This window comes from Pipistrellus kuhlii, unplaced genomic scaffold (assembly GCF_014108245.1).
Source record: "Pipistrellus kuhlii isolate mPipKuh1 unplaced genomic scaffold, mPipKuh1.p scaffold_m20_p_17, whole genome shotgun sequence".
Classification (NCBI taxonomy): Eukaryota; Metazoa; Chordata; class Mammalia; order Chiroptera; family Vespertilionidae; genus Pipistrellus; species Pipistrellus kuhlii.
This window is the reverse complement of record NW_023425482.1, coordinates 7,800,741-7,826,938: the sequence shown is the minus strand read 5'-3', so window position 1 is coordinate 7,826,938 and position 26,198 is coordinate 7,800,741. Positions and strand designations below refer to the sequence as shown.

At 44.5% G+C, this 26,198-nt stretch overlaps 1 protein-coding gene across 2 annotated transcripts in view; it reads left to right on the top strand.

Annotated features, from left to right (window-relative positions):
• The first annotated feature begins 6,848 nt into the window (after positions 1–6,848).
• KIAA0513 (KIAA0513 ortholog) overlaps positions 6,849–26,198 on the top strand; it is a 52,966-nt gene continuing 33,616 nt past the window's right edge. Inside the window, exon 1 of one of the 2 annotated variants that reach the window (XM_036440565.2) lies at positions 6,849–6,982. The gene's annotated coding sequence lies outside the window, so the exon portion shown is untranslated. The remainder of the gene's footprint in view (positions 6,983–26,198) is intronic. The other variant, XM_036440566.2, reaches the window with a different exon arrangement.

Sequence of the window (26,198 nt, the reverse complement as noted above, 5' to 3'; positions counted from 1 at the left end):
CAGATCTCTCTGTTGCTCCTGCTGAGTGGCCTCTCTCTTTGGAGATCCAAGAGCTAATGTATCCAGTGGTCAGAGAGAAACCATTCAGACTGCAATTCTTCAGATCCAAAAGAGACACACTCAGGGGACAGACTCAGTGAGCGCCAAAGCCCCACAGAAGCAAGTCTTGCCCCATAAGGGTGTCTTCAGCACAGAAGTTCTCCCATCATAGACTCAACTGATCCTCACAGCCAATTGGCCTGGAAGTCAATTCTTCCCAGTGATACCAAAAACAATCAAGACTTAACTACAACAAGACTGTGCAGACAGCCCATAAAGAGGTGTACCAAGAGTGTCCACCTTAGGTAATTAGGGAGGATAAGCCACTGGGCCCTACAGGACATTTAGCACACAAAGCCATGCTATCAACACAGGGAAGCAGCAAAAATGTGGAAACAAAGAAACAAGGTCACAAATGAAAGAAATGGAGGAAAGCAAACTACTAGATATAGAGTTCAAAACCAGGTTGCTGAAGAATCTTCTAGAAGCCACTGATAAAGACCCTCGAGGATATGAAAAAGGACTAACTAGAAATTAAGCATACACTGACTGAAATAAAGCATAATATACAGATATCCAACGGGAGATTAGAGGATCCCAAGAATCAAATCAAACATTTGAAATACAAAGAAGCAAAAGACACCCAACTGGAATATCAAAAAGAAAAAAGAATCCAAAAATATGAAGATAGTGTAAGGAGCTTCTGGGACAACTTCAAGCATACCAACATCCGAATTATGGGGATGCCAGAAGAAGAGAGAGAGCAAGATATTGAAAACCTATTTGAAGAAATAATGACAGAAAACTTCCCCTACCTGATGAAAGAAATAGACTTACAAATCCAGGAAGCTCAGAGAACCCCAAACAAAAGGAACCCAAAGAGGACCACATTATAATTAAAATGCCAAGGGCAAAAGACAAAGAGAGAATATTAAAAGTAGCAAGAAAAAAAGTTAGTTACCTACAAGGGAGTACCCATACAATTGTCAGCTGATTGAAGGTCAGATAAAGAGTTTCACAGATAAGAAAAAGGTAAAGGAATTCATCATCACAAAACCAGTATTATATGAAATGCTGAAGGGTATTCTTTGAGAAGAGGAAGAAGAAGAAAAAGGTAAAGACAAAAATTATGAACAACAAAGTGACAACAAATACATATCTATCAACAAGTGAATCTAAAAATCAAGTGAATAAAAAGTCTGATGAACAGAATAAACTGGTGAATATAGTAGGATCAGGGCATAGAAAGGGAATGGGCTGACAATTCTTGGGGAAAAGGGGTGTGGGGGTGTGGGAAGAGACTGGACAAAATCATACACCTATGGATGAGGACAGGGGTGAGGGCAGAGGGTGGGGTGGGAACCTGGTGGAGGGGAGCTATGGGGTGAAAAAAGAGGAACAACTGTAATAATCGGAACAATAAAGATTTATTAGAAAATAAAGCAAAAAATGTAATTAAAAGTAAATGAGACAACCCAATGAAACAATTGGCAGAACACTTGAACAAGTACTTCACAAAAGAGACTATCCAAAACAGTGTTCATTTCCATTAGTCATTGGGGAAATGCACACTCAGACCACAATGAATGCTATTTACATACCTAACATGAAACCCCCCAAGTGTTGAAGTAGAAGTTCCATACACTGCTGATGGGCATGTCACTGTCAAACTGTCGTGGACAATTATTGGGAGTATCTGCTGAAGCTGAGCATACTGTACCTATGTTCACCAAGAGGCATGTATTTGAATGTTCACCCACCAATACACATGATAGTTCTAAATTGGAAACAATCTAAAAGCACATGGGCAACAGAAGGAATAAATAAGTTGTGGTATATTCCTACAATAAAATACTGTACAGAATGAAAGTCTATATTACACACAGTCATACAGACGAATCTCACTAATAAGATGTTGAGTAAAAGAAGCAAGACACAAAAGAGTACATATTATCTGATGTCATTAAAAAGAAAGTACAACGTTAGGCAAAACTGATCCTTGGTAGAGGAGACAGGGTAGGGCAGTGGTTACCATTAATGGGGGATGCTAGTAATAGTCTATTTCTTGATCTGGTTGCTGGTTATATGGGTACTCACTTGGTAAAAATTCATCCAGTAATTTTATGCTCAACTTCAAGTAAACAGTATGTGTGAGAGAAGAGACAGACAAAGGTACAGAGGTTTGTTCCAGAAGATCCAGTGAGGATTTGATTACATTTGTGGTTTTTAAAGGTCATCTAGCTGCTTTGTGGACAGCATATTGGAGAAGGTCAAGAATAGATACAGGGAAATGTCAACTAATAAATGTCAATGGAGAAATTTAAATAGAACACTCAAGGTTTGGCAACCACGATAGTATTATTGTTGATGGAAAATAGGATGTTTAAATAATCTCAAAGCATCTTCCCCACAGAAGGATGTTTGGGGTTGTTTCTTATTTTTTTCTACCAAATTTGTAGTATTGAATACAACAGCCAGACTAGGGAAGCCAGGAGGCTTAAACTCCACAACCCATGGTATTAGACAAGGCCCAGAAAGTGGTATGATGTGCTCCTGAATTTATTTTCACTGGGTCACTGTGCCTCCAGCTGTAGGTAGAGCCTGCTGAGGTTCCAGGACTGTGCTGGTGGGAAGGCAGATGGCTAGTAAACAGGTATGGAGCAGTTACTGAGGGTCAGGCTCTGGGCTTGGCCCCTGGATCTCTCAAGCTCACTTTCTTCTGCCCTTTGAGTAAGTGCACAATTACAAACTGATATGTTCCAAAATAGGAAAAGCACATTGTATGGTGAGAGGGTATAAACCCGAGAGACTGATCTGGTGTGGGGGTCACATGGAGGGCTTTCTTTAAGATGTGATATGTGAAGGACACCTGGGTATTTGATGAGCAAAGGGGGCAGGAGGTGGAGGAAGAGGGTTCCAAGCAAAGGGTGGTGGAGTGGAAAGCAACTTGAATTGTTTTAAGTTCTGTAAGAGGCCTTGTGTAGAGGGCAAAGGGGGAGTGGCTTGAGTCCAGGCTGGAGCATTTAGAAGGGCTTGGGTCATTCAGGGTCCTAACAACCAGTCGAGGGATGCCAGCCACATCTGAGGGAAAGTGGGAAGCCACTAGAGGATTTGATCACATTTGTGGTTTTTAAAGGTCATTTTAGCTTCTTTGTGGAGAGCATACTGGAGAAGGGCAAGAATAGATGCAGGGCAATGTCAACTAATAAATGTCAACTGAAGTAGAATACTCAAGGTTTTGCAACGCTAGTATTATTGTTAATGCATGCTAAACTACCGGAAAAGAGGATATTTAAATAATCTCAAAGCACCTCTCCAAAGATTACGAGTTATTTACAAAAGGAAGAAATGGTCCCTTTACACTGAATAAATATCACCATCTCAACCATTGCTCAAGCATAATATCATGCAAGACACACTGCTGTTTGTGCCTCCTGATACCATGCACTAAGGACACACAGCTAGGCAGTACTGCTGCCAAACATTACACAGTACTCCTGACTCTATAAGGGAACAATCAGAAAAATATAAACAGACATTCTACAAAACAAGTGGCCTGTACTTCCAGCACACATTAGTGTCTTGAAGGAGGGGAAAGCTGGTAACCCTTCCAGATTAAAGGAGTTTGCTTTTGAAGGTGGAGGAAGGAGCCTTGAGTCAAGGCTGCTAGAAACTGAAAAAAGGAAGGAAAATGATTCTCCCCAGAGATTCCAGAACAAATCACCTCTGCTGATACCTTGATTTTAGGACATGACCTCCAGAACCGTAAGATAATAAATTTGTGTCATGTTAGCCACTAAGTTTATGCAATATGATACAAAGGGGGAAGAGAAAATAGACATGCTGGGTAACCAGAAACACAGACTAATGCTATGTCACAACACTAGTTTTATCTTGTATAATTGTTTTTGGACTCATTCTCTAATCAAAGTATTTTTGAATATTCAGTCATACAATAACTTTAATATTTCTCCTTCCTTTTCTTCCTGCCCTTCCTCTAGTATCATGAGATATCTTAGCAAATGCTCTGTCCTAAATATGTTGTTTTCCCTTGCCTGCCCAGAATCTGTCCCCCTTCTCCTCACAAGAGTATCTAATTTTCCTGTGGGGAACCACTCTTCTCTTGCTCCCTACCCAAGTAGCTGGTTAGGGCTGATCCTCACTCCTGTCTAGATGAGGCCAATCCAGTTATCCCAATACCTGGCCTCAGAGATTGGTGCAAGGGGATGAGCACATGAGTGATGTTGGTCCATCCAGACAGAATCCTGGGACTTCAGCTGGAAATATTGAAAGAGAGAATCCCACCCCCCTTTTCCCCTCCCCTCTGCTAAATTGAAAGAATATAAGCCTGTTGCTGCCAGAGATCACTCCATAAAAAAGAGCCTAATCTGAGAATGAAGCCAAACCAGAGGGAAGCAGTCAGGAGGGGAAAGAGACTAAGTTCTGATAACATCATTTGAGCCCCTAGATCTTGCTGGACCAACTCCAGAACTTTTCAGTTATGGGAGCCAATACAGTTTCTTGCTTCAAGAACCAGTATGAATTGAATTTTTAATAATTGAAAGAATCCTGGTAAACACACCTTCCAGGTCCAGACATACTACTTCTTTTATATTTCCTTGATTTATCAGTCTCTATATTTCACAACAGAGATAAGGTTAATCTAGCATGACTTGGTCTTTTCATTGGTGCTTCCTCTTCTGAGGGACACAAATATTTTTTTGTAAGTAATCTGTTATGAATATTTTTCAGGCCCAAAGTCAAGTTCACTGACCTTACTTTCTTCCCCTTTTTAAAAAATGGCTATGTCATCTGCCTCTCTCCAACCCTGTGGCAAGGTCAGAAGACTTTTAATAAGATAGAAAGAGAGAAAGTCCATATGAATCTCTTTAAGGGAAATTATATTTCCCCCAAATGGAATTTGACCCTGAATGAGCTCATATTTTCAATTTCTCTAACTAGCTGGTGTCACCAGCCAGGTCAGGCCTACAGGAGATGTGCCTTGTGCTCACTCACTGAACAGAGAACTTCCTCCAGCCTCAGATACAATCCTCATCTATTCCCATAAAGTATACAAGACAGGCTCATCCTCTGCAGGACACAGGGCAGACTTTACAGGAACCAACGGTATATCTACTTACCTGTAGTGTCCGCATGAAGAAGTGAAGGCTGTCCTCCTTTCCTTCCTGAGTTCACACCAAACTTGAAACACCAATAGAACTATCATACATGATGGCCATACTAAGCTGGTCGAGAAGCAGCTATGACCCAGCCATTGCTTCTATAAGACTGCAGCTCCCAGCTATTTTTCTTCATGTAGTTCTCCTAGCAAGTCTGAAGTTCAATAGGCCAACTTCCCACAGGCTAGCTACCTAATCATCAATCCATGTCATTTTTTTCTCTCATAAATGAGAGGCTTCCAGTTCTTTCTGCAGAACTAAAACTTCAGAGAACCCAGTTTTCTAAAATTGACATTCAGCCCCATTTCAGATACCACTGCCTTTATTTTGAGAGAGGGCTTTATTATTTCATATGAGCAACCACCAGGAGCACTATAGCTCTGCAATGTAGATGTGGAAATGTATGTAGAGTTTGAGGTACAGAGCCCATACTCCAGAATCAGATATTTAATTTGCGAAGTGTTGGAACCAAGTGTCACATAATCTCAAACTTACTGGGGAGATGTCAGTTTCTGCTTCTATACTTCCTTCCTTAGAACTATAAAAGGCTTCCATAGGAGACACTACTATTCACCTTTAAAAAAAATGTTTTTATTGACTTCTCTTTTTAGAGAGAGGAAGGGTGAGGGAAACATTGATGATGAGTAACATAGATCAGCTGCCCCCTGCACACCCCCTACTGGTGATGGAGCCAGCAACCTAGGTATGTGCCCTGACCGGGAATTGAACCCATGACCTCTTGACACATGGGATGATGCTCAACCAATTGAGCTACACAGGCCAGGGATTACCTTTTTATTTATTTTTTTTAATTGAAAAAAAGTGTATTTGCTTAAAAAGATGCAGCCTGGCCGGAACCGGTTTGGCTCAATGGATAGAGCGTGGACTTGGGGACTGAGGGGTCCTGGGTTCTATTCGGGTCAAGGGCATGTACCTTGGTTGCAGGCCTATCTCCCGTAGGGGGTGTGCAAGAGGCAGTTGATCGATGACTCTCTCTCATTGATGTTTCTAACTCTCTATCTCTCTCCCTTCCTCTCTGTACAAAATCAATAAAATATTTAAAAAAAAAAAAAAAAAAGATGCAGCCTGGCCTAAGCTTATGAAGCAAAGTGGAATCTATCAGCCTTCATCCGTAGGATGCCCTCTTTCAAGAAAAAAGTTGGTCTCAAATTCACCTTTTATACCATGCATCCCTGCCTGACTTACTTTTAAAGTATGTTCATTAATGCCGTGACTTCAGTGGAATAGGTGGGCAGGAAATGGCATAAGGTGTTTTAAAAGTGGGGACTCTGGGCGCGGGGAAGCAAGCAGAACCAGGCAGTCCTTGCCGACTCCCTGCAGGAGTTCCTCACCACCCACCACCCACAAAGTCACCCAATCGTCTACAACAGCCTGCCTCACCTAACCCTTCCCAAGAGCACCCCAGTTTTAAGCAGACCCAGGAAACGAGGTTCCCGGGACCTTCCCGCCAGAGATCTCTCTGAGCGCAGTCCCAGAGGCGGGGGACTAGGCTTCCCACCGAGGAGCAGCCGGGCCAGGGTCAAGAGTGAGCCGTGAGCGCCGGGCACGGGCGGCGGCACGGTCCTGTCACGTGACCTCGCTCCTGGCCGCCCTCGCGCCTGCGCACACGGGGCCAGGGGCGGGCGCGGCGGCTGACTGACAGCTGGCGCGAGGATCCGGCTCTCCGACCGGCGCCGCGGCTGCACCGCCGAGCCCACCAGCTCCGCTCGCTTCGTCCATCCCTGACCCGCCGGCGCGCTGCGGTGAGAGGCCCCCCACCCCCCGCCCCGCCGGTGCCCGTGGGGGGTAGACGGGCCCGGGTCCCTCCGGGCGGCGCGGGAGCTCTCCGGAGGGCGACAGCTGGAGCGCCCGAGGCAAAGGCACGGGCTTCCCTGGGACCAGCGCGTGAGGGGCTGCGGGAGGGGAAGGGGGTCATTGGTGTCGCGGGGTCCAGGGCCTCGGGCCGCAGGGATGCTTGCGGGGTCTGCGGGGCCGGGCGGGGTGAAGAAATGGGAAGGGGAGCCCCCAGGCTGGGGGTCTGTACGCGGGGTCCCCACCCCCGGTGGCAGATGGTGTCGCCAAGGGGTTCTGAGATGGAGCTGGCTCCCCAAAATTGAGGGGATGAAGACCCCTCCACCCCCCGCTTTATATCCCCCAGACACTTGGGAAGGCGTGCTGGGGGGAGTGCCTGGAACCAGGCTGGAAAGACATTTGCCAAGTCGTGCGTGTGTGCGGTTTTAAGTTTGCTGCCTCTCTGCTCCCGGGTGGCGGACGCGGGAGGGATGGGGGCCAGGGAGAGGGGCCCCTGGATGGGTGCCTGGCATCAGCTCAGCCCGCGTCTGCCCAGGGCTCCCCTCCTCCGGACAGGTCACTGAGCACGGAGGGGTTTGCAGAGGGTGCAGCAGCACAGGCGCAGGGTTAGAAGCACAGTGTAGACAGCTGGCTCCGGACAGACTGAACCCAGTGTCCGGCGTCTTTGAAAGGAGCTGGGGACATGCTCCTCTTGTACTGGGTTTGTGCTTCCCTAGGTTTCATGTAAATGGGATTTGGGAGAAGGAGACCGGGAAGAGGAAAAGGAACTGGCCAGCTCCCCCAACTCTCTGGTTCAGTGCTAGGCAAGGGTGCCAACTTGGCTACGAGCTGGCACAGGTAAGGCGCCCTGACCTGGAGGTTGTCGCTGTGGTGAGTCAGTGTTCAAGGCAAGTTGACAGCTGTCAGGGCCCAGGCCATTGTCACCTAACGCTAATGGTTCAGATTCGTTTTATGGAAGGCACCCCCTCCCTAACCCTAAACCTGGGCAGCTGAGATGCGTAGCACTGAATTAAGCAAAGGGAAAAAAAAGGAAACTTGGGATTGTATTGTACGTGAGCGCTCCTTAACATCTTCTCATATTTCTGTTTGGAAGTGTGTATTCTCCCATTATGAAAGTATTTCCCTTTGGCTCATTTTTATTCCCACTTTGTTGAGAAATAGGACTGGAGTGCAGGGCAATAAGCTATTGAGATCGGCTCATAATGAAAAAGTCGACTCCTGAGATTTTCTTTTTCCATTAAAGAAATGAAGAGAGCTGAGGATGCCCACATAGCACTCTTGGTGATCAGCAGATTATCTTCAGCCTTTCTCATTTGGTTCGGGAATGCATTCCCATGTTTGTTTGTTTGTTTTGTTGTTGTTGTTTTTTGCAGTGCTTGTCTTTTGTAGGACATTGTCAGTTAATGTGAAGATATTTTGTATTATTTGAGAATGAAACAATCTACATATATATAAGCCTAAGCAACCGTCCAACTGTCTGACCATCCGATTGGTAGCTATGATGTGCAGTGACCACCAGGGGGCAAATGCTCAATGCAGGAGCTGCCGAGCTGCGGTGACTTGGCAGCTGCAGTTCTCGGGTGATGCACCCAAACCAGAGAGGAGGGAGCCCGATTCCCGGGAGCATCACCCAAGAACCTCCCTCTCGCAATCCTGAACCCCTCGGGGGATGTTGGAGAGCTACTTCTGGCCTGATCACCGCAGGCCAGGCCAAGGGACCCCACCGGTGCACGAATCCGTGCACCAGGCCTCTAGTTAAAGATAATGAAGAAGCTATTCAGTAACATTAGTAAATTATGAACCTTATAAATTTGCTACAGAATTCCAGAAAGTGGAGAATGTCCACAAATATCAAATGTGGTTTTCTTTTCATAACAATAACTGGTTCTTCAGAGGTAAATTGTTTTATGATGACTTCCCACGGCTCTAAAGGGACTTCTTCTAGGACAATCTTTAGGAAAAGTTTAGAGTGGGGTGAGTTATACTCCATGTCTCGCTTCCTGCCTCCCTCCTCTTTCAAAAAAGAAAATAATCAGGTTAAAATAAACATCAAAAGCAGCCTTGGGAGATGAAAAAGAGTCATGGAAAGGCAATGAGCTGTGGGGAGGAGCTGCGAAGGGAGGAGTAAAGGTCCTATTACCAGCACTAACCCCTCACTTTTATATGGGAGTCCTTTACAGAGGTCTCATTGATCGTCACAATATACTTGCAGTGATAGGTGGTGTCCTCATTTCAGTGTCCGGATGAGGAAACTGAGGCTAAGTAGCTTGGCCAAGGTCACTTAGGGGGCAAAGCAGTGGTAAACCTAGCCATCTGACACGGGATGTGGGAGGGATGTGGGACGGATCTGGCTAGAAAGCTGCCCATCCAAAGGCTGCAGGGCTTTCCCCGCATCCATTGGCAGAGCATCCTTCTCTCCTCCCGTTTCCCTGCTTACCAAGTCAGCTTAGCTTTCTTAGGTGTAGATGGGCCTTCACCACTTCCTCCTTCCCCAAGCGTGAGATAGTCTGCATCAGATTTGTTTTTCAGTCTTTGAGAAATCTAGTAGGAAGTATGATTGCAGGGAGTGTCTTTTGCTCAAGTGCTCAGTGTTTCCAAATAGTCTAGGTGTCTTCAACTGTGTGATGCAAGAGACCAAAGCAATTGTAGGGAAACTTGCCATAATTGTTTTCCTTGTCCTTCATCCGGAAGAGAAATGCAGTGGTTGTGAAACCTCAGAAGCTGACCCAGTAGTTTTGTTTATTTTATCGTTTTAATACATGATATTGTTTGGGTAATGGTGACACTTACAAAACAAACAAACAAACAAACAAACAGAAACAAAACACATACAACAACAACAAACATGGCACAACTGTTCTCATTAGGAAAGAACAAGATTAATCCCTGGGCATCAAAACAGGGATTTCAGCTCTGGCTGGGTGGCTCAGTTGGTTGGAGCATTGTCCTGTACACCAAAAGGTTGCAGGTTCGATTCCCAGTCAGGGCATGTACCTAAGTTGTGGGTTCGATCCCAAGAGGGGGTGCATATAGGAGTCGTCTGATGCTTCTTTCTCACATCAAGGCCTCTCTCTCTTTCTCTCTCTCTCTCCCTTCTCTTTCTCCCCTCTCCTACTACCCTTTCCTCTTCTTAAACATATCCTTAGGCAAAGGCGATTTTGTGTGTGTGTGTGTGTGTGTGTGTGTGTGTGTGTGTGTATGTATGTGTGTGTGTGTTTTAAAGGGACTTCAGGAGGAGGTTAGCATACTTATGTTTCAGTAGGCAAATTTAGGGCAATCAATAGAAATATAGATCTGGAGTGAGAAAGGTGATAGTTCCAGACTCTGTGCTTAGAATATTGTGTTCCTTTCTAGACATCACATTTAATGAAGGACAGAGGGAAAAATCAAGCATATTCATTGGGAATTGCTCCAGTGGTGAATGATTTCAAGCTAGTAAGCCAAGAGGATCTTAGGTTCAGACTGTCATTTATTAAACTTGTCTTGTAAAGGCCTAAGATCCCAAAAACCAAAGGACAAAAGTAATAGTGAGAAAGACTTCAGTTTTAAGAACTTTATTGTGTCAGAGTGATCTTTTAAAAACTGTGAATCAGCCAAAACCAGTTTGGTTCAGTGGATAGAGCGTCGGTCTGCATACAAAGGTCTCAGGTTCGATTCCGGTCAAGAGCATGTATGTTGGTTGCGGGCACATCCGCGGTGGGGGGTGTGCAGGAGGCAGCTGGTCGGTTTCTCTCTCATCAGTGTTTCTAGCTCTCTGTCCCTTTCTCTTCCTCTCTGTAAAAAATCAATAAAATATATTAAAAAACAAACAACAAAAACAACTGTTAGTCAAATCATGTCTCTCCCCAGTGGCTTCCCTGCACTCATGGGATCAAATTGAAACTCCTTACCTTGGTCTCCTAGGGTGGCTCGGAGAACCAGCTGACATTGCTGTTTCTCCAGCTTCATCACTTACTACCCTCTTACTCACAGAAGTCCCACCTTCTTCCTGTGCTTTGAGCATGTCTACCTTGCTCTGCCTCAGGGCACTTGCACTGATGGTTCCTCCTGCCCGATTTTCCCATGGATGGCTCCCTGTAATTCAAGTCACTGCCCCCAAATCACATCCTTCATGGGGCATTCCCTAACAATCAGCTAATTTCTTCCTGGATCCAAACCCACGCACTCTTATCTTATTACATTGTTTTATTTTTTCATAACACTATGAATGTGCTATTTTTCATAACTCTAAGAAATGACCTTATTTGAGAACCCTTTTATTGTGTGCTTCACATTCACCATGCCTTATCAACAGCGCCCAAACAGTACCTGGCATATAGTAGGTGCTTAATAACTATTTTTAAATGAAAGGTATTTATGACAGTCAAACCTTTTCATGAGTGGGAGAGATGGCTTCGTTGGTAGATACTATTGGTTTTTTGTTGGTTGGTTTGTTTTTCACTAGAGGCAGTCATACATAAGCTGGCCAGCTGACCTTTGGGCAAGAGAATTCACGAATTTGATAGGTAATAAAATCAGATAATTTCCTGTATTAGTTTCATAGGGCTGTTGTAACAAAGTGCCACCCACTGTGGCATAAAACAAGAGAAGTTTATTCTATCATTGTTGGAGGGACCAGAAATTCAAAATCAAGGTGTTGGTGAGGTGGTTCCTTCTCGGGGCTCCGAGGGAGAATCTATTCCCGCCTTTCCCGCCTCTAGTGGTTTCCAGCGGACCTTGGTGCTCCTCGGCTTGCGGCTGCACCCCTCCCACCTCTGCCCCTGTGTCACGTGGCCTTCTGCTCCCTGAGTACACCCTCACTTATCTTCTCTGTATACGTGTCTCTGTTTCTTCTCTTCTTATAAGGATACCAGTCAAACTGGATTTAGGACCCACTCCATTCCATTCTGATTTTCTCTTAATTTAATTAATTAAATCCACAAAGACCCACTTTCCAAATAAGGTCATATTCACAGGTTCTGGGGGTTAAGCCTTCAACACATCTTTTTAGGGGGACACAACTCAATGCATAACATCTTCCAACTTCAAGTCCAGTGACATTTTAAAGGGAAAAGGTGGCAGGGGGTGCTGGGTTTCTAGGACAATGACATGGATTTGGATATTTGTACATAAAGCTTCCATGATCCTTACAACTTGCAAGGTAAGTGGTGATCTCTATATGTCACAAGTGAGGAAGGGAAATTGAGTGACTTGCCCAAGGTCACGCAGGACCAGATGAACTGTTGACTCTGATTACGAAGCCCTCGGCCTCTCTGCCCCTCACTGCCTATTGGTGAGCAGGTCTTCCTAGTGGCACAGTCCGGTAGGATCTGGGACTTCTTCCCGGCTCTGCAGAGGCCCTGCAGGGATTGTTTCCTTTAATATATCCTCATTTTGCTGTACCCTGCCCTTGTGCTGCAGGACTAGCTCATTGATGTCCAGTGGTGAAATAAAGACACAGCTGAACATGGCGTTCCAGTGTTAAACCTCACGCAGTGGCTTTGATGGCGGTGATATCATTAGAAGTTGCATTTTCCCTTGTGAAGCTGTTGCAGTGATTCTGAAGGGCCTTTTCATAAGGGTTTGAGAGTTCTGAGTTTCAGAGTCTTAGATTTTTTGACCCTGAAAAGCTATTGCTGATGTTCTAAAATCAAGCCAGAAGGTCATAGAATAACTTTTCTTATTTGGAGGTGGAGGTGAGGGGGTAAGGGAGTGGTGAGAGCGGGGCAGGCTGACAGCAAAATATTTGAAATGACTTGCACCTTTGCCCTCAGAGACCTTTTTGTTTTTGGCTCTGTCTTACTCAATATCAAATACCCCCTTCCCTTACTTCATTGAATTAATTTTGATTAGGTAATACATGCAGATAATAGAAGATTCTTAAACATACAAAAAGATGTCCAGTGAAGTCATTTCTGTCTCTGCCTTCCCCACCCTCTGGATTCCCAGCCTTCTCCCCGGCAGCACCATCCCAGCATTCCCTGTGTGTGTGTCTCCTTCCAGAGATCTGCTGTCCTTTATGTCCCTGAGTTCTCCCCCCCGCCCCCCTCCCCTGTGGGATGGGCTTTCATCCCGACTATCCATTCTTCTTCCTGCCTTAGAAACCCCTGTCTGCATGGACTGGATAGGCTGTTTGTTCCCATGTGCTAAGTGACAACACCCGTGCCAAGAGTTTATTTTTGGAAGGAAGGGGCTTAGAAGAATGTGAGGCTTTTGAGGCAAGAGTGTGGGGAAAAGCTTTTATTCACGGAGTGGTTTTCAGAGTGAAGCTCCCGAAACTTCAGAGTAAGATCCGGCAAGGTGGCAAGCACAAGAAGGTTCCCGAGGGGTAAGGTGATTGTTGTAGCTCATATTTTTCCCGTTTACTTTGCCATGCCCAGTAACCCGTCAGGTGCTCTATGTGAGGGTTGTCACTTTAACCCGCACAAGAATACTATGGGATGGCCATTGTCACCATCCCTATTTCACAGATGAGAAAATGGAGGCAAGGATAGGCAGAGTAATTTGCCTCCCATCACCCAGCTAATAAGGGCAGAACTGGCACACAGACTCAGACAGCTTTCGGTGCCAGGATCCAGCCCAGGTACCATGCTGCATTTGGTTGTCATCTGCCAGTCTCCTCTGGCCGGAGACAGTTCTCATCTTTAGTTCTATGCACAGCGTGGTGGTCCCTGTGTAGCACAGTATCTTGACAGCTCTCACAAGGAAGCGTGGTCCTAACGTGGCCCATGTGTGAAGGCGCGCGTGGCACAATGGAGGAAGAACCTTATGGAAGGAAGACCGCCTTTCACCCTTGGGGGCTCTAGGTTCATTCCAGATACATTCTCCTGCCTCTGAAAGTCTGAAATGAATTGACGAAGACTCTTTCCCCAAATGCTAAGAGAAATAGTACATTTGGAAGAAAAAGGAGAAAATGTTTTTGTTTTTTTCCTAACTGTTTACTGAATGCAGTTAGGAAAACAGACCCTGGGTGCAGACCCTGTTTGTCAGTGGCATCCTTTTGTAAACCAGGTGCGTTCTGAGGCATTTTCCTGGCTCTGCCTCACAGCCAAGCATGACTCAGAGCAAATGACTCACCGGTGGCAAAAATGACCAACGAGCGAGGGGGAAATGAGAATCTAGAAACAGCAAAGCAAATGGAAAATGCCAGAGTAAATGAGCTTAGAGGGTTGTTGTTCAGCTGACATCTCTGAGTTGGGGGTTCAGGGGTGAACCCGGGAAGCTAAAATACAAAATCAGGGCCCAGTAAAAGGGATGGAAGCCTCGTGAGAGGAGAAAACCAAATTTTGAGTTAATTTAAAATAGCAAGAATGAAGTAAAAGAATGAAGTGAGATCAAAGCGACAAACCTACGACCCACCCCCCCCCCCTTCCAGTTTTCAACTTAATTAGCATGGTGATGGTGGAACACAGGAAATGGGAAACCGGTTAATGAAGAAAAGCTAGTCTAATACCCTCTCTGCTCTGAGGAGGCAATGATGCGGAACTTCATGAAGCAGCAGGAGCACTCTCGGAATCCCAGGCTGGATTTGGATAATAAACACCCCCTTTATCTCCCTTATGAGGAAAGAGGTGTTCTGCCTAATCAAGATTTTAATGTAAGTAGAATGAAGACTAGCTATCTGTGGGAGAGGCGTAGCTACATCTCATCTCTGACTTTATCTTCTATCCTCTCCAAAGGCACCTGGAGTGGCCAAAAGCTTAGGGTTAGAGGAGATGGATGCCTGCCCAGGGACGCTGCTTCTGTTCTGGCTTGCATGCCAGTCCTCTCTCCTCATGGCTGCCAGAGGGCAGCATCTCTGCAAAGTCTAAATCAGATCATGGTGTTCCCCTGACGCAAACCCTCCCGGGCTCTCCCACTGCTCCCGGGATGGAATCCCAAAGCCTAAAAACTTGGCCTCCAGGCCCCTGCCTAGTGCCTGGCCTGCAGCCTTGCCAGCCTCAGCGCTTTCCTCCCTCCCTCTGCACTCCCCACTGGACCACACTGCCTGGCTGTGGCTCCAGTGGGCCAGGTTCATTCCTACCACAGAGCCGTGGTGAATTTGCCTTTCCTCTAGTTTGGATGCTGGCCTTCTAGGGGGTGGAGTGACCATTCCTGGGGTCTCAGGCCAAAGGAGATCCTGCCTCTCTCTGGTTCTCTGGCCCAGCCTCACCCAATAGAAATAGAGAGTGAGCCTCAGGCAGCATCTGGAGTTTCCGGCAGCCACACTAAACAAGTAAAGAAAACAGGCAAAATAATTTTGATAGCAGATTTTATTTGGCCCAGTATATCCAAAATATTATCATTATCACATCTAATCAATATAAAAATTATTAATGAGACGTTTGATATTCCCTTTTTACACTGAGTCTGAAATCTGGTGTGTCATGGTTCAATAGCCGCAGTCTTAGGCTACCCTGCTAGTGGTTCTCAACCTGTGGGTCACGATGCTGTAGAGCCCAAGACTGCTGCTGTAGAACCTAAGACCATCAGAAAACATAGATATTTACATTACGATTCATAACAGTAGCAAAATTACAGTTATGAAGTAGCAACGAAAATAATTTTATGGCTGGAGGTCACCACAACATGAGAAAAGGTATTAAAGGATCACAGCATTAGGAAGGTTGAGAACCACTGCTCTAGAGGCAACTGAGTGTGCAGTGCCATTTGGAACCTGTTTTAATCAAAGGAATTCAATGCATAAGGTTCCCTCTGACCAACAATGTTAACTACTTACGGTGGAGACTTGTATTGTCCAAGGGCCAATATAAATATTTTCCAATGACTCTTTACTGGGTTTATTTGGGGGGAGACAGTGATATTAACTAGAGAAGGGTTTTCAGTAGGAAGCAGGTAACAGGATTGAGATCCTCAGCACTGTTGCTGGTCAGAGTTAGTCAGGGATTTCAACTGGGGGCAATGGCTAGAGACATTCTTGGTTGTCATGACTGGGAGGGGATGCTTCTGGCATCTAATGGGTAGAGGCCAGGAAGGCTGCTAAGCATCCTACAACGCCCACACAGGTCAGCCTCACTACAGAGAATCCTCGGCCCCGGTGTCGTGGGCCACAGCCGAGGAGTCCCACTGAGGACCAGCCTGGCCCATTCCTCCAGGTTAGATGTGGCAGGTTCCATGCAGGCTTTTTTTTTTGTTCTTTTTCTTTTTTTCCCTTTCTCTCTCCCCCAGGTTAAACCTTCCCACCTCTCATTTCTTTTCCTAAAAAAATGAAGCCTCCTGCTATGAGCATTTGAGGAGAAAGGACGTTGACTCCACTTTTAAACTATGAATTGGAGTTCTGCAGAGAAGACATCTGGAGAAGCCTGTGCTGGGAGAACCGTGGATTCTTACACTAAACAACCTCTGAATGCTACTCAGAGACTTTCAAAGCAAAGCAAAGCAGAACCCATTTCTTTTCACTTACATGAGAGTAAACATCTACCAACTATACTTTTAAAAGACATGTATTTATACCTCAACCCAGGACTATCTATTTTAATTCTTGATTTATATTGAGATTCCTCCCCCCCCCAAAAAAAAAATAAGGGAATTTGTAGTATTATATTGTCATTATCATAATGTCATATTTGTTCTATAAGAGAATATTCCCCATATTGTAGAAAAGTGATTGATTACGTGTGTTTCAATTTTAAGGATTTTGGGCAATACCTGCAAATATAAATTGAAGTTGTGCTAGACTGGGAAAAAATTTTTGTCCTTCTGTACTCTCCAACTAGGTCTGTACAAGTCTGATTGGTTGTATGGTGGGTGGGCTGGGAAAGGAGGTGAAACTACCTCCCAGTGGCCAGTTTGTGCTGTTTTCTGTCTGGAGCATCTTCCCGGAAGCAGCCAGCGGGCTCCTACCACATTCCACAGGCAGAACGGAGTGCTCTTACTTCTAGGCCCCCAGTGGCATCTGCATCCTGGAACTGTAGCTCTTGTCACGTGGCTGTAATTGTTTATTTATGTATGTCTCTCTCCCTAGATTGTGTTTGGCAAGGGAAGGCCCATAATAACCTCTGTGTTTCCTCAGGACTTTCCATCCAAACATGGTCAGGACTTAATAAATAGACCTGAATGTTACAAAATAACACCTTTTATCTGTCCACACTGGTGTTTCCTTCGGTCAGAGAAGCAGTAACTGGTAAAGTTCCAAAACTTGGCACTGAGAAAAGAGATGACAACTCTTTTAAGGTGGCTCTGCATTTTCCCTAGTTCTCTGTTTTTAATGAGTTGACATTGTGAGCAGAAATTCTGAGTTCTAGATGCACCTCTGTACAAACCATCTGTGCGTTTGCTCACGTGACATCACCCCGTCACTTCACTTCTCCATGTCTCAATTTTCCATCTGAATGCTACTTCCAGGACTCTGTGCCTTTCCCCTGAACCTCTGTCCCCTGTTCCATTGTTATCTGTCTTCCAACCTGCCACTGTCATTCAGAAATCTAAAGTCTCATCTAACCCTAACATCTTAGAATTTTATTTGCGTGAAACTAAGTCCAGAACTTGCATAGCTGTTTTATTCCCACTCTTTCACAAACATCTCCTTTATTCTTTCATTATTATTATTTTGTATATATTTATTGATTTCAGAGAAGAAAGGAAGAAGGAGAGGGAGAGGGAGAGGGAGAGGAGAAAAGAGGAAGGAGGGAGGGAGGGAGGGAGGGAGGGAGGGAGGGAGGGAGGGAGAGAGAGAGAGAGAGAGAGAGAGAGAGAGAGAGAGAGAGAGAGAGAGAAACATCAGTGATGAGAGCAAATCATTGGTTGGCTGCCTCCTGCACAGCCCGCACTGGGGATCTAGCCCACAACCCAGGCATGTGCCCTGACCTGAAATCAAATCCTGGCCTCCTGATTCATAGGTCAATACTGAAGCACTCAGTCACGCCAGCTGGGCAGTTTATCAAGTTTAATAGTTTTCTTGAAGAAAAAATTTTTGGTTTTATTGGTTTTCTCCATTGTATCTCTTTTCCATTCTCATTGATTTCTGCTCTTACTTTTATTATTTTATTCCTTCTGCTTGTTTGGGGGTAATTTTGCTTTTCTTTTTCTAGTTTTTAAGGTGGAAGCGTAAATTATTGATTTAACACCTTTCTTTTTTCCCCCCTAATACAACCATTGAATGCTATTTGTATTTCTGTAAACACTGGCTTAGCTGTATCTCACAGGTTTTAATATATTTTATTTTCACTCAGTTCAATATGTTTTCTAATTTTTCTTGAGACTTCCTTTATGACCAATAGATTATGTTGTTTAATTTCCAAATGTTTGGAGATTTTCCAGCTATGCTTCTACGGTATTGTTGATTTCTAGTCTAATTCCATTATGGCCATAGAACATACTTGGTGTGATTTCAATTGTTACAAATTTTCTAAGGTTTGTTTTACAAGCCACAATATGGACTATCTTGGTGACTATTTTGAATATTGCATTAAGAGATTCCACCAATTTGAGTTTGGATTCTAAGTTCCTACCAGCCTCTGTGAGTTTCAGTATCAGATAGTGTTTTCAAAGTCTCACTGTGCTCTTCTGATCTGTCCCTGGTGAGCCACTCCATGGCCATATGGGTCCCAGACAGTCTCACCTGAACTTCAGAGTCTGCGGTATGCTAGTTAGGATTATATCTACACTGCTCAGCTCAAGGTGAGCCCAGGAGTTCATAAACAGCTTTATGGGGTGGTTTTCCTGAGCTCCTCCCAATCGCTGTAGTACATTTCACTTCCTGGGGCCATCTCTCCTTAGGCCAGAAAGCATGGGCTTTATTCCTCCTGCTCTGCTACAGTCTTCTTGGCTCACATGAGAAAATCCAAGGGTTGGTTGTTGTTTTATCCCCTCTTCAGACCATAGCATTTCCAATTGCAAAGCAAGTTTTCCTCTCTCTGAGTTTCAGGTACCCACTGGAGGACCAGGGCACAAGAGAGCTGAGAAGACAGGATTGGAAAAGGAATGTGCCTTGGTTTGGCCCGCTATCTCTTGAGAATTGGGTGAACTCTTTCATGCTCTACAAGCCAGGACAAGGTGGCTCCTCCTGGTACGCTGCTGTCCATACGGATGCTTGATTCCGGGTATAAGGTTGTATTTAGTCCAGGCTGGGGGTCCTGGATGAGGAGATGCCAGAGTCATCACCACTTTGGTGGTATGTACCTCAAATTCTGGTTGTCTTCCCTCATTTCTCTACTACGATTTACTTTTCAGAGACTTCAAATAGCTGTTCTGTTTATTCTGTCCAGGTTTTATAGCCACTTTCAGTGGGCGAAATGGGTGGAGTGTGCTTACTCCATCTTAATCAGATCCACAAGGAAGCTAGAGACTGTTTTTTAGATGCATTACTTAAAGCAATGAGGAAGCTAGGATGTATATGGCTCAGGAAAATTGTGGTTCCTTTAGGGAAAGAGGAAAATAAAAGTTGAAAGACTAGTTAGACATTGACAGAAATACCTGATATACAGGGTCACATAAAGAACTTAGGGAAACCTCTCCCTTGAAATTTCCTTATTCCCATCCTTACATATCTGCTGCTCCTACGGAATGGGAAGGGAGTTCCTCAGCACCACGCAGGCTGCCAGCTTGAACTGAACGGTTTTCTCTCTATCAGAAACATATGGAAAAGTATAAATGGAGAATTAGAGAAAGATTTCCTTGAGTCTTTAATCTAGGATATCAAGTGTTTGTATCCAGGTCGTCACCAATGTGTGTAGTTAATGCTGCAGAGTCTGATCTGAACTTGGTAGAGAAGTTAATCTCTTAACATACACTTCTCTCTCTTTTGCTCTCACTCAGTCACTCATTCACTCAAATAAAGCAAAGCCTTTATTGTAAGAATACTCTTGCTTTGTTCAAAGACTTTCTGAACAAGTGGACCACTGATACCACAATCACTGAATTTCCATCTACACACGTTGTCACAGATGAAAACAAAGGCCATGTAAAAATTGTAAAGCAGCCCTGGCCAGTGTGGCTCAGTTGGTTGTCATCCCCTGCACCAAATTCTTGCTGGTGGTTTGATTCCTAGTCAGGGCATATGCTCAGGTTGTGGGTTTGGACCCAGATTGGGGTGCATATGGGAGGCAACCATTGATATCTCTCTCTCTCTCTCTCTCTCTCTCTCTCTCTCTCTCTCTCTCTCTCTCTCTCTGTCTCTCTCTCATCAGTTAAAACATTTTTTTAAACTTGTAAAGCAGAACTTTTGAAATGGCCACTTTCTTCAGAGCATCTGATGTGATCTTGAAAGTTTCTATTGCTCTATTGATTCATGTACTAAACAGTATGCAAATGCCTAGTATTACTACTATTTAGAATTTGGACAGCACTTTAGCCGTTTGACTTTTTTTATTTTCTTTATTAGACCATTTGATCCTTATAGCAACAGTGTAGGGCACACAGGATAGCTACGGTATTGTCCTATATTATTTTTACATTGTTGTTTCCTTGGAGAGTATAATTTTACTTCTTGGTTTCTTCATTTTTCATTGCATTTCCATTTAACATAAGCATTTTCATAATGCATATTCTCATTATTAACCTCTCTAATATTTCAGAGAGTGTCAAAATTAATGTAACAGAATTTACATAATTTTTGACCATTTAGATTATTTTCAAATTTTAATGTTATATATAATGCTGCATATAGTTTTTTTGGGGTCATCGTTGGGTTATTTCTTTAGGGTAGGTTATATAGATAGCCTTTAAAATATTGTTAAACATGTTTCAACATTAGGGAGGATTTCAAAAGACCATGGATGACCTATAGAAAACACCAGCGTAACACAATAACAATTTTCAGATTTCTCCATGTTGAAGAGCAGGTTTAGGATGTGCCAAGAGATTTAGCCAGAAGGATGTGGGTAGTGTGTATAGGGAAATGAAGAAAGCGTTAGCAAATCAGAGAGGGAGGGAGGGAGAAAGAGGGAAAGAGAGATGGAGGTGCAACTAGCCTGATGAAAGCAGAAGTTCTGTCTTGAAGAAGCCAACTACCAAATGCTTATGCAGTGTTGTTTTTGAATAGTGGCAGCGCCCCTTCCATGCATGGCCAGTGGAGAGCTGCATGGGCAGCCTCGTCCAGCTCCAGACTGCAGATCACCTCGATCAGCAGCCAGGGATGACGGTGTTAGAGCGGAACGGTGACAAACACCGGCAGTTTTAACCAGAGGGCGGACTGCAGCCTGCCGTGATCCCCGCCTCCAGGAGGATGTGCCCGGAGCCTTTCCTCCACAGACACAGATGTCCGGTGCACATCGCTTTTTGCTTTGGCCCTTCACGGGGCCAACGGGAGCGAAGCATCAAGCTGGAAGAGATCAGACATTTGCTCAGCCCATCCCTGACCTCCCTTCTTTGGTGAAGGACCAAGTCACAGATTATTCAGGAAACCTATCCCAATCCAATAATTGAACGCAGCTATTTCCATACCAGGGTTTGGGGCAATATGCATTTATTTTGCCAAATTGCCCAAAAGGAGGAAGGCCAAGTGGGTCTATATCCAAATTGAATCCAGCTGTCTCCGAATTGTCAGCTGTGTCCTTCTTTTATTAAAGAGGTACAGCTGCTCACTAAGGGGGTGGGGAGGATTCCTTGCAGTAAATTCTAACATTTGATTATAGTGGAACCAACTCAGTAAGTTAATAGCAAAAATTAGTGGAAAACCACTGTCACCAAATTGCTCTTTATTGCTTTAAACAAGAGGGCCCACAAATTTGCTGAGGAATTTCCTAGGATGAACCAAATATTAGTAAAGTGTAAAATGTACACCCAAATGCCTGGATAAGGTGACTTCAGTTGGGACTTAGGATGATTTTGAAAAACTGAGAAATCTTAGTGGCTCAGATTGTGGAGGAGCCATCCTATATGCAAATTGACCTCATACCCTTGTGTCATCATAAGATGGCTGGCAGGGAAGGGCAGTTGGGGGTGACCAGGCCTGAGGGGAGGGCAGTTGGAGGGACCAGGCTTGCAGGGAAGAGCAGTTGGGGGTGACCAGGCATGCAGAGGAGGGCAGTTGTGGGTGATCAGGCTGGCAGTAGAGGGTAGTTGGGGGCAATCAGGCCAGCAAGGGAGCAGTTAGGGGGTGATCAGGTTGGCTGGCAGAAGCAGTTAGGGGCAATCAGGCAGGCAGGCAGGTGAGTGGTTAGTAGTCAGCAGTCCCAGATTGTAAAAAGGATGTCCGACTGCTGGTTTAAGCCAGATTCCACAGGGATCAGGCCTAAACTGGCTGTTGGACATCTCCTGGAGGGTCCCAGATTGGAGAGGGTACACCGAGCCTCTAGTTGGTTTATAATCAGATATCCCTTTTCCTTCCTCCACTGGTGCTCTGGAGCCTACTGCACTGTTGCTGAACCAAGGGAGGCAGGATCTCTTGAGTGTATGCTCCGTGAGGCAGGGAGATTGTCTCTCCCATGGTCTGTCCTAGCCCCTACTGACCTGGTGAAGCCACGGTTTTGTTAGGAAGTCACTGTGTGGGGGAACCAGCAGATGGTCCATTATCTCTTTCCTGTGCACAGGGAACATTTTAAATGTTTCCTTTTTCCTGGAGGTCATAAAATAGGAGTCATTGTCAGATGCAGCCATTAGGACAGCTGCACTGGAGGGAAGCCTGCACTGAGCATCCTAAGATGTTATCTCAGCGTGGCCATGGCACAAAGCCAGAGAGGTTCAGCAGCCTTTCCCGCTGCAAACCTGCTAACAGCAGATGTCCACCTTCCGATTCTGGCTTCCCTAAAAGGGGCCTCTGGAGGGACTGCTCTACTGACTGGAGAGGCTGCTGGGCCAGGGCTCCCTGTCAGGCTCACCCTGCCTTCTGCAGCCACTGAAACAATCCGATCTCTCTGTGACCCTCAGAAATTTGAAGACCACTATCTTGTCTCCCAAGTTACTTTCTCCATGATAAATGTCCTCAACTTTTTCACCATTGCTCCTATGACACCATTATCAGGAAGGCTTTTGTTTTATTTATTTATTTAGCATGCTCTTCAGAATCTCAATAGATCTCTCCTTTTTCCTTTCCCTTTTTTTTTAAAAAAAATTCTTACAAGCATTTATTGAATTAAAATGTCTTTGTCCTGCCATCCTTTCCCCCCTCTCCCCCTGTAATACTCCCTTTTTCCTTTCTATGGTCACATTGCAAGATTCCCTCCATCTCAAGTTAGGATTATCATTAAAAATTTGAATACACTCTTTAACTTTACCAACATCTGGGGGATGTCTGTAATCTTCCTTGTCTCTCATCCCCAAGTATACTGTTAGCTGTCCATCTTCTTGGATAAATATGTGGCATTTTATTGTCCAGTTTTCCTTGTTGATTTTTGCTATGGGAGGAAAATATATGTTGTATGTGTTTATACTCACTCACCCTGTGCTGCTAAAATATGTCCTCCAGTAGTTCTTTCAAGGAGGGGGTGTAAGATATAAACTTTCTGAATTCTTCGATATCAAAAAATATTCTTGTTATACCCTCAAAATTAAATTAAAATGCCTTTGCAAGTTTATTATTATCCTAATGGGTTGCTTTGGACTTAATAGTTGAGAATAATGCATGTGGTTCTTAGGAGTGTTGACTCACGGTAAGAGAGGTTGGTCATTCCTTTCAAAGTGTGAATTGGCCAGGATGTTCTAGGAGCTGCCTTACAGGTGAGCAGAATTGAGTGAAACCATCACTCCTGTTCTGGAGCAGGTATTTTTGTCAGTGGACCTGGAGGTCAGGTTAGAGTTTTTTGCTTTTGGCATCAAACACATTGACTAAGTGCACATACAGTCAGCCTATGAGCTGCCCCTGGACTTGTGTAACTTTGCGTCAAATTGTCAGACACTCTCACTGATAAATTATGTGTTATTCAAGGGCAGAAACAATGTTGTCATCACCTCTTTGTTGCCATAGCATGGAAGGCCCTTAGCAAACTCCTAGGAATGAACAAGTTTCCTATCAAGAGGCGTATTTATTTTCAGTTTTATGGGATATTGACAAATAACCTTGTGTACATTAAGGTGTACCACATAATGATTTACTTATGTACATATTATGAAATAGTCACCAGATTAAGTTAACACCCATTAGCTCACAGTTTTATTTTTTTTTCTTGTAATGACAACTTTTAAGATCTACTCTATTAGTAACTTTTAACCATAGTCACAAGTTGTACATTGCACTCCCAGAACTTATTATCTTACAGCTGGAAGTTTGTACCTTTTACCCATTTTCCCCACCACTTTCCTCTGGCAACCACAAATGTGATATCTGTTTCTATGAGGTTTTGTATTTAAGATTCTAAATATAAGTGAGGTCATTTAGCATAATCCCCTTAAGTTTTTATCCATGTCACAGATAGTAGGATTTTATTCTCTTTTATGGTTGGATAATATTTATTTGTTCGAATATACCACATTTTCTATCCTCTAGCTTTATGTCCCCCACGTTCTCCATCAGCATGTGAACTGCATCTAAATCTGAGTAATTAATGAGGCTGTAGGATAGATCCTGGACTGGAGTCCTTGGCCGATTAGCAATAGAGACTTCCTTCCACGTTGACCGTGGGTGAGGCAGCTCAACCATCATATTTCATCAAATTTAAGACATCATCAGTTGTAAGATTCACCATTTTATTTTATGCATTATGAAGAAAGATCAAATATTTCCATTTAAATGGTCCTACAACGCTTTATTTTCATTTAGAATTTTATTCTGTATTGAAAGAACACCTGTACAATTATGTAGACATAGATTATTATCAAGTATCACTCTTGTTCATAACAAAGAGGAAATAGAAGTGCTTTAACCAAAATAAGTTGGTTAAAGCACTTCTAAAACTTCCACTCAGAGAGGCCCATTCTTCAGAAGTTGTCTCAGAGCATCAGAGTCCATCATCTTTTGCCATCAATGTGCTCCTTACAGAGTGCTCCCTGCATTTCCCTTTGGGATAAGGGGAGTGTCAGGGGGAGTCCAAGGGGAGGGCATGTTCTGCTCCCTGAGGTGAGTGGTGGTTACATAGAATATTCACTTTGAGAGAATTCATTGAGTGATATAGTTATGATTTATGTATTTTTTATTTTATTTTTTAATTGCTTAAAAAAAGAAAACAGGGTCCAGTCTGGTCTCCAGGCAATAACAGCTGGATCATGATGAGTCTGGCAGGGAGCAGTGCTAAGGCACATCTATTTCAGAGATATGAAAATGCACAACCAAAACCCCAGAGGTGTCCTTCAGGATAATGAAACCCAGTATTTATAAATCCACCTGATTTCATAACACTCAGGCCTCAAAGTTGTCATGGATTTGTCAGGTAGCATGCTAACACCCAGGGTGCTCCTCCCACCATGCCCTCCATCCACGCATCTCTAAGAAACAAAATGTAGCGCCAGAGCACAGGGTGACATTAGTTAGGGTTTGACCTCAGTCCTCACCGCTTCCCTTCTGCGGTGCCCACAGAGCCATCCTGTTAGCAGCCTCTTTCTAGGTATTCCCTGTCAGGGCTATTTCCCTAAATCTGTTTCACAGAATCTGCAGTCTTCCTCTTTGAAATGAGGTTTACATCTGCCATCTCTCGCCTTCCCCACCTGTTACCTTGGCTTCCTCAGAAATGAGAAATCATGTTTCAGAGACTTATCCTGTAAAGGCTGGGAGTCGTAATTCATGACTGTGGCAGCCATGTGCTCAATCCACTCTCCTTGACAGTGTGGCCTCAGCCCCAACTCAAACCTGCAACCTGGTGCCTTGTGCAGGGATTCCAGGCAACCTGTGCTTACCCTCCTGAGGCAACCTGTTGGTGCCTCTCAGTGTCAGCAGTGCAGCTTAGCCCTTCTCTGCTCTCTAAGGGGTTCTGTGCCTCGCATGTGCTCTGGTTCACGATCCCCAAGTCTGTGTCTAGCCTGGACTCTCCTGGGAGCTACAGCCAATCAGTTCCACCTATTTCCATGCAGGTGTGTCCTAGCAGGCAACTTGAACCCAGGGAGCTGGGTGGGAGTTGTGTTGCGATTGACGCCACAAAGGTCCTGAGCTTGGGCCCCGGATGGCCACAGGCCCTCTGCTCCTCCCCAAGCCTCCCACCTGTGCTCCTTTTGGTCAGGAGCATCACCAGGAGGCCGCTTCTTGACACTTTGCCAACAGAAAGCTTTTGAGTGCTTTGGAAGTCTCTGCTTCAGATTTAAGACAAGAGGGAAATTAAGTTTCTCCCAAGGCTATGCTGCATGGTAACTCATTACACTCCACAAACCAAAGAGGTTCACAGC